Below are 8789 nucleotides of genomic sequence, written 5' to 3'. Positions count from 1 at the left end.
TTAGATTTCTTTTTGATTTATAACGAATTTCAGAGGCCCATTCTTTTCTGGCCTACAACAGTTCAAATGATTTGGATTTTGTAGTTTTCTTTTTTAATTTGGTGAACTAATAAAGCTTAAATTTTTATTATATTTATTATTAGTTTCATTGATGATTTCATTATAGAATTATTCTGAAACTTACCAATTCTATTAAACTAACACTATAAATTTCTTTTTTTTGGAAAATAACATTATAAATTTCTTTAAAAGGCAAATTGTCTTCCAGATTTTAACAATGCTTATTTTAATTTGGCTAAAATAGAAATGCATGCTTGCCAAATCAAGAACCTTAGTATTTCAGGCTCCTCAAAATATAGCAAAATACCCTTGAACCTTTTCTTGGAAAATTTATATTGTTTTCCTTAATTTTAAAACGTACCAAAATAAATATATAAAAAAATATGGAGCAACGAAAAAAATCTTCAAATTCCTAAAGAAGATCTGTATATTAGGTGCTTTTTGCATTGAGAGTTATTTTTTATATGAACAGTAAACATGTTTTTTTGTAAGATTTGTTTCGCATCGTTTAATTATTAGAAATAATAATTAATTAAAAATAATTAAATAATTTAGATTAATAATTTTAAATTTTTTGTTTTTAGTTTTCTTTTTCCCATGATGTCTAATTTGAAATTCTTACTATCAGTTTTACATTTCTTAATTTAGACAATCGTTGAAGAACACGACAGTATTAGAAAATTATGCAGCTTTAAATTTTAGATTATAAGTTAAACATATATTTACTAAATTACTAATTTAGTGGAATTACAAGACTGAAAAGAAAAAGAAAAATAATTATGTTCTTATGAAGTTGTTTGGATTTTTTTTTAATTGAAAAGAGGCACAAAAACAAGTTCAATCGGTAGGTTCTCCAAATCAACACTTTATATACTTTCTGGATAAGTTATTTGTAATACCCGGCTCGAGTCCGGCCTCGGAATTTCTGTAGTCTGGTGGAATCTCGGGTGTCGGAACCCTCGAGAAGGGTAATACATATGTTTTCTTATGTATTTTGACTTGTTTTAAGGTTTTGAGTATAAAGGAAAATGAGTTTTTGAAAGAAAAGAGCTAAGGGAGAAAATGGCAAGTTCGGCCGCCGAATGTGATTTTCGGCCGCCGAACCTTGCATGGTTTCGGATTCACATTTGGCCGCCGAAGGTGGTCTGGCCAGCCACCTATAAAAGGGCGCCAAGTCGGTGGAAGGATGATAGTTTGCTTCCATCTTCAGCCAGAGGTGAGTCCAACACCCTCCCTAGTTGACTTTCATGATCTTACTCAAATCTTGTACGGTTTTGAAGAGTTTTCATGTGTTTTTGAAGGTTTTGAGAGTTTTGAGCAAAAGAACCAAGTTTTGAAGTTTGGAGAGTTGTGAGGAGATTTCTCCATATCTCCACGTTAGGATCACTTGATCTCTTGTTTGGAAGAGGTAAGTCAAGATCCAGAACCTCTTTTCCTGATTTTTGACGGTTTTATGGGAGTTGTATGGATAGTATGCATGAATAGGGTTTTGGTTGAGGTTTTGCATGATTTTGTGTTTAAGCATGTTTAAGTGTTGTTTGATATGTTTCTTGGGGTTATAAGTGAGTTTTAGGCCCTTTTATGCATGTTTTATGGTATGTGCTAGTTGGGAGTAGTTAATATGCATGTTGGGTAAGTTTGGGGGAAAGGTTTGCATGAAACAGAGCAGGGTTCTGCCCAGCGGGCAAAACCAGGTTCGGCCGCCGAAGGAAGGTTCGGCCGCCGAACCCCTTGTGGAGGCAGTTTCGGCTGCCAAAGCTTGCCCCCGAAAGCTAGGCTTTCGGTTTAGAAATTCGGCCGCCGAAAGAGGGAGTTCGGTCGCCGAAAGTGTGTGAGTTTCGTCTCTGGACGAGACCTTCGGCCGCCGAAGGTGCCGCCGAACATGCATGAGTTTCGTCTCTGGAGAGGGGTTTCGGCCGCCGAACCTGCCGCCGAAAGTGCCTTGTCCAGCTTTCTTTTGCATGTTTTATGTGATTGTTTGGGGATCTTGTAGAGGGTTTTTGGGGAGTTTCTGAGAGATGTTCTTGAGTTAGTTTGGTCTCTCATTTGAGTCCACCTGTGTAGGTACGGACCAGAGGAACCCCAGAGAGCAGCAGTGAGCACTGCTTCAGAACCTGTAGAGTTAGTACAGAGTCAGCCAGAGGTGAGTGAAACTTCTCTTTTCAGAACTAAACGGCTTTGAGCATATGTCATGCATCATCATATTATAATAGGATGATTGCATTAGTTTCACGAAGATGACGCATTGCATAATACGATGTATATGAGGCTGTGGATAGACCAAGGTGACTTCAATAGCCCAAGTTCTGTTATAAGACCTGGCCGGGCCAGGCAGCCATCTGTAGGTAAGACCTGACTAGATCAGGCAGCAGAGATAGTAAGACTTGGCTAGGCCAGGCAGGCAGAGTTGTAAGACCTGGCCGGGCCAGGCAGACTGAGTTTATAAGACCTGGCTAGGCCAGGCATCCTTTCATTGGGATTTTTGGTGGTCATGTCTATCCCTGAGATGATGTGCTGTAATGCATTTCACGAGATCATGTTTTCAAATTATGGTTTATAGTTCTGCTCATTGGGCTTGTATAGCTCATCCCTCTCCCCTATCCCCCAGGTTTGCAGGTTCAGAGTCCAGAGGGAGTGCAGCAGGGTATGGAAGAAGAAGAGTTATGTAATAGCTAGTGTAGATATGTACATGTAAAGAGAGTGTAGTTGTGTAATAAGATGTATAGACTTGTGCTTGAGCAGTTAGAGTAATCCCTTATTGTAGACACATGATCAATTTATGTATGTTTCTTTTATTGTTAATGTATATGAGAAAACCAGGCTTAACATTAGGAGTTCATAGAACAGAAATAGTGCATGCACAGGTTAAGCCCTGGAGTAAAGAAAAGTTTTAATGGTTTGACAGAAAATGTATAATCATGTATGAGATTTCACAGGTACACAGACAGTATGGCAGGCTTACTACGGGTCCCGGCGACCTTAAGTCGATCTAGATCCTAGTGCCGGTAGCAGTTCGGTTTTCGGGCTGTTACAGATTGGTATCAGAGCCCTAAGTTCACATGGTCGGACCTATATAGATAGAGTTGGGCTCATAGAGGTTTAGTGGGTCAAGCACAATAGGAAAACATGTTCACTAGGATAGGATGTTAGTCCTGTCTATCTGATGATATGCAATGCCATGATGCATGTGCATTCTTTTATATGTGTTGCTTATGTGCTCTGTTATGTGTTGGTTTCCAGAGAGTTAAGATGCAAGGAACTCGTCGATCCTCGAGATTGACTGGAGTCCCACCTGAAAGTGAGGGTACAGCTGCTCGTCCTCCTGCATTGCCAAGGGCAAGGACTCACAGGTCAAGCAGGGAGGGAACGTCAAGAGACCCTAGAAGGTCTTCTGACGAGAGCAGAAGAGGAATAGGCAGAGGGGGAAGATCAGGAGAAGAGAGAGTTGCTATGGAGGAGGATCAGAGTAGAGATGTACGTATGGGTATAGGAAGGTCAGAAGAAGGTATGGGGGAGTCCCAGGGAGGCGCACAGGCCTCGGGGTTTGGCTATCCACCCTTTCCACAGGGCCTAAGGTATCCGATGGGAGGCACGTCGGATTACTCCAGCTTTGCCCCATATCCACCCTACATGCCATATATGCCCTATCCTTCCTTCTATCCACCATATCACATGTATCCACCCCCACCTTTTCATCCAAGTTCAGCATCGCCTGAATCCAAAGAAACAGTACCTCCACCACTACCACCTAAACCAGCAGCCCCTGTTGTTGAAGCACAACCCAGTTCTTCAGGGGGAAATAAGGTGAAGATGACGGAGTACTTAAAGTTGGATGCTCCTAAATTCAACACGGGAGATGATCCCTTTGAGTATCTCAGTGCAGTCAGAATGATAACAAGTGAGTTGGGAGCAGATGATAGCAGGGCCATTGAGATGGCAGGGTTCACATTAAAATGCAAGAAAGCCAGAGAATGGTTCAAGAACTATGTGGACCCCAGAATAGACAGTATGACATGGGAAGAGTTCGCCAACGAATTTGCTGGGTGGGCTTTCCTGACAGTTCCAGGGAGCTAAAGGTTGTGGAGTTCGAACAGTTGAGACAGACGGAGGAGATGAGCGTTGATGACTATACAGATAAGTTCCTGGAATTGTTAACATACGTGGGTCAGGCGTATGATACGGATCAGAAGAAGGCAAAGAGATATGCCACGAGGCTTCATCCCAGGTATTTCTCCTTGATTCTCCACGCGGAGAAGGAGAGTTTCCACTCCATTGTGGATGCTGCTAGAAAGATGGAGGCCAGTGCCATAAGTCAGGGAGTCATCAAGCAACCAAAGGCACAGTTTTCTGGTGCTAAACCAGGTTCTTCCTCACAGAGTACGGCAAGTGTGAGCAAGAAGAGATGGGATAAACTCAGAGGAAAGAGAGGCAAGTTCTGGAACAGGATTAAGACGAGTCTGGGAATGAATAGCGGCTCCAGCTCTGGCACAGATATTCCAGTTTGCAATAGGTGTGGGAGACCGCACAGAGGAGCTTGTTTGTTGGGATCTACAGCCTGCTATAAATGTGGGCAGGAGGGACATTATGCACGAGAATGTCCTCAGGTGACTTTGGTTACACCATCCCAGCAGATGACCTCAGGTAGTGTCGTACAGTCAGCAGCTTCAGCCCGACCACCAAGCAGTGGCAGAGGTAGAGGAAGAGGGGCAGCCTCTTCATCAGGGATGGGTTCCCGAGGTGCAGGTCCGTCAGCTCCAGCACGGATTTTCACCATGACGCAACAGGAGGCAGACACTTCGAACACAGTGGTGTCAGGTAATCTCATCATTGGGTGTTCAGAGGTGTATGCTTTGATGGACCCCGGTGCTTCTCACTCTTTCATTTCTTCTAGAGCCGCAGAGAGGTTGGGTCTGATGGTGTCCGAGTTAGAGTGTCCTCTTTGGGTCAGTGGACCCAAATGTGATCCATCTTTGGCAGAGTCAGTCTGTCGGTTCAGTTCGGTGTGCATAGAGAGTAGATACCTTCCAGCTGACCTTGTGGTTCTAGAGTTGACAGATTTTGATGTCATTCTAGGGATGGACTGGTTATCTACGTATAATGCTACCTTGAACTGCAGGGACAAGGTAGTCCTTTTCAGAGACCAGGATGGGTCAGAGTGTGTCTTCAGAGGAGACAGGAGGGGGACACTTAGGGGTTTGATATCAGCCCTTCAGGCTCATAGGTTGTTGAGGAGGGGTTGTCAGGGGTTCCTAGCTCATGTGAGAGAGCTAGACAGTCGGGTTAGAGAACCGTCCTCAGTTCCAGTGGTTAGAGAGTTCGCAGATGTGTTTCCTGACGAGCTTCCAGGACTACCACCTGATAGGGAAATAGAGTTCGAGATCGAACTGATGCTTGGTACCAGACCGATCTCTATTCCTCCCTACAGGATGGCACTAGCAGAGCTGAGAGAGTTGAAAGAGCAGTTACAGGATTTGGTAGACAAGGGTTTCATCCGCCCGAGTACCTCACCCTGGGGTGCTCCAGTACTGTTTGTCAGGAAGAAGGATGGATCTCTGCGACTTTGTGTCGACTACAGACAGTTGAACAAAGTCACTACCAAGAACAAGTATCCTTTACCCAGGATCGATGATCTATTCGACCAGCTGGCAGGAGCAGGTTGTTTTTCTAAGATAGATCTGAGATCCGGATACCACCAATTGAAGATCAGGGAAGGAGATGTATCCAAGACTGCTTTCAGGACCAGATATGGGCATTATGAGTTCCTAGTGATGCCGTTCGGGTTGACTAATGCCCCTGCAGCATTCATGGATCTCATGAACAAGGTTTTCAGGGAGTACTTGGCTCGTTTTGTGATCGTCTTTATAGATGATATCTTGGTGTACTCCAGGAATGTAGAGGAGCATGCCCAGCATCTGAGGATAGTTTTGCAAACCTTGAGAGAGCATGGCTTGTATGCCAAGTTCTCCAAGTGCGAGTTTTGGCTAAGGAGCATTGTCTTTTTGGGACATGTAGTATCAGAGGAAGGAATAGCAGTAGATCCCAAGAAGGTAGAGGCAGTAGCCAACTGGCCTATACCCACTACAGTAACAGAGATTAAGAGTTTTCTGGGTTTGGCAGGCTACTATCGGAGGTTCGTGCAGGATTTTTCGAAGATAGCTGCTCCTATGACCTGACTGACCAGGAAGAATCAGAAGTTCGTATGGTCAGAGGATTGTGATGAGAGTTTTGAAGAGTTGAAGAGACGGTTGACTTCAGCACCGGTGTTAGCTCTGCCGATCAGTGATGACAATTTCACAGTGTTCTGTGATGCATCCCGAGTGGGATTAGGTTGTGTGTTAATGCAGAATGACAGAGTGATAACTTATGCTTCTAGACAGCTGAAGAGGCACGAGCTGAACTACCCGACACACGATCTTGAGATGGCAGCTGTTATCTTTGCACTGAAGATGTGGAGGCATTATCTCTATGGGGTAAAGTGTGAGATCTACACAGATCATAAGAGCCTGCAGCACATCTTGAGTCAGAGAGAGTTAAACTTGAGGCAGAGACGGTGGGTAGAATTGCTCAGTGATTACAATTGCAAGATCCAGTATCATCCGGGTAAGGCTAATGTAGTAGCTGATGCCTTAAGCCGGAAGTCACTTTGCAGTTTATCCCACATTTCAGTAGAGAGAAGACTGGTGGTGAAGGACTTTTACAGACTCATGGATGAAGGGCTACAGTTGCAGTTATCTGGTACAGGTGCTTTGATTGCACAGCTGAGAGTGACACCAGTGTTTCTAGAGCAAGTGGCTCTGAAACAGCACGAAGACCCTGAGTTAGTGAAGATTGCCAGGACTGTTCAGTCTGGCAACAGTGCAAAGTTCAGATTTGACAGTGAGGGGATTCTTCGTCACGGTAAGAGATTATGTGTACCAGATGATAGCAGTTTGAAGGAAGAAATTATAAGAGAAGCTCATAGTGCGAGGTATAGCGTTCACCCTGGAGCCACCAAGATGTATCAAGACCTGAGAAGGGTGTATTGGTGGCCAGCGATGAAGAGGGAAGTGGCACAGTTTGTGTCAGCCTACGAGACATGTCAAAGGGTGAAGCTAGAACACCAGAAGCCGGCTGGAATGCTTAACCCACTGCCGATTCCAGAGTGGAAATGGGAGCATATAGCTATGGATTTTGTAGTGGGGTTACCAGTGACGTCCAACAGGCTAGACTCCATATGGGTGATTGTAAATAGACTGACTAAATCTGCTCACTTCATTCCAGTCAGGAGCAACTATTCTGTGGACACGTTAGCGCAGGTGTATGTAGACGAGATAGTCAAGCTGCATGGAGTTCCAGTGTCAATAGTATCAGATAGAGGACCGCAGTTCACCTCCAGGTTTTGGCGGAGTCTGCAAGCTGCTATGGGTACAAGATTGGATTTCAGCACTGCTTTTCATCCACAGACAGACGGTCAGTCAGAGAGGACCATCCAGACCATAGAAGATATGCTGAGAATGTGTGTGTTAGACTTTGGCGGTTCTTGGAGGCAGCATCTACCTCTGGTGGAGTTTGCCTACAACAACAGCCATCATGCTAGCATAGGGATGGCTCCTTATGAAGCTCTGTATGGGAGGAAGTGCAGAACACATGTTTACTGGGAAGAGGTAGGAGAGAAGGCTCTTGCAGGGCCAGAGTTAGTGGAGATTACCAGTCAGGTAGTGCCTATCATCAGAGAGAGGATCAGAACAGCTGTAAGCAGACAGAAAAGCTATGCAGACATCCGTAGGAAGCAGATAGAGTTCCAGGAGGGGGATATGGTATTGCTGAAGGTGTCTCCAATGAAGGGAGTGGTTCGCTTTGGAAAGAAGGGTAAATTAGCTCCACGGTACATAGGTCCCTTTGAGATCTTGCAGAAGATCGGGCCTGTGTCGTATAAGCTGGATTTACCTGCATCGATGGAACGAATTCACCCGGTATTTCATGTTTCTATGTTGAGAAAGTTTGTGTCGGATCCGAGTAAGGTGCTCAGTGAACCTGATGTAGAGATCCTTAGGGATCTCACTTATGTGGAACAGCCAGTGCGGATCATTGACACCCAGATTCGAAAGCTGAGAAACAAGGAGATACCAATGGTGAAAGTCCTGTGGAACCACCACAACCTAGAAGAGTGCACCTGGGAGACACAGGAGTCGATGCTCCAGCAATATCCATATCTGTTTTAAGGTTAGTGTTTCCCCGTTTCTATGTGTTTAGTTGTTGGAGGAACATTCGGGGACGAATGTTCTTAAGGGGGGGAGAATGTAATACCCGGCTCGAGTCCGGCCTCGAAATTCCTATAGTCTGGTAGAATCTCGGGTGTCGAAACCCTCGAGAAGGGTAATACATATGTTTTCTTATGTATTTTGACTTGTTTTAAGGTTTTGAGTATAAAGGAAAATGAGTTTTTGAAAGAAAAGAGCCAAGGGAGAAAATGGCAAGTTCGGCCGCCGAAGGTGACTTTCGGCCGCCGAACCTTGCATGGTTTCGGATTCACGTTTGGCCGCCGAAGGTGGTCTGGCCAGCCACCTATAAAAGGGCGCCAAGTCGGTGGAAGGATGATAGTTTGCTTCCATCTTCAGCCAGAGGTGAGTCCAACACCCTCCCTAGTTGACTTTCATGATCTTGCTCAAATCTTGTAAGGTTTTGAAGAGTTTTCATGTGTTTTTGAAGGTTTTGAGAGTTTTGAGCAAAAGAACCAAGTTTTGAAGTTT

Source organism: Manihot esculenta, chromosome 9 (assembly GCF_001659605.2).
Source record: "Manihot esculenta cultivar AM560-2 chromosome 9, M.esculenta_v8, whole genome shotgun sequence".
Taxonomy (NCBI): Eukaryota; Viridiplantae; Streptophyta; class Magnoliopsida; order Malpighiales; family Euphorbiaceae; genus Manihot; species Manihot esculenta.
Note: the sequence above shows the minus strand (reverse complement) of the source record.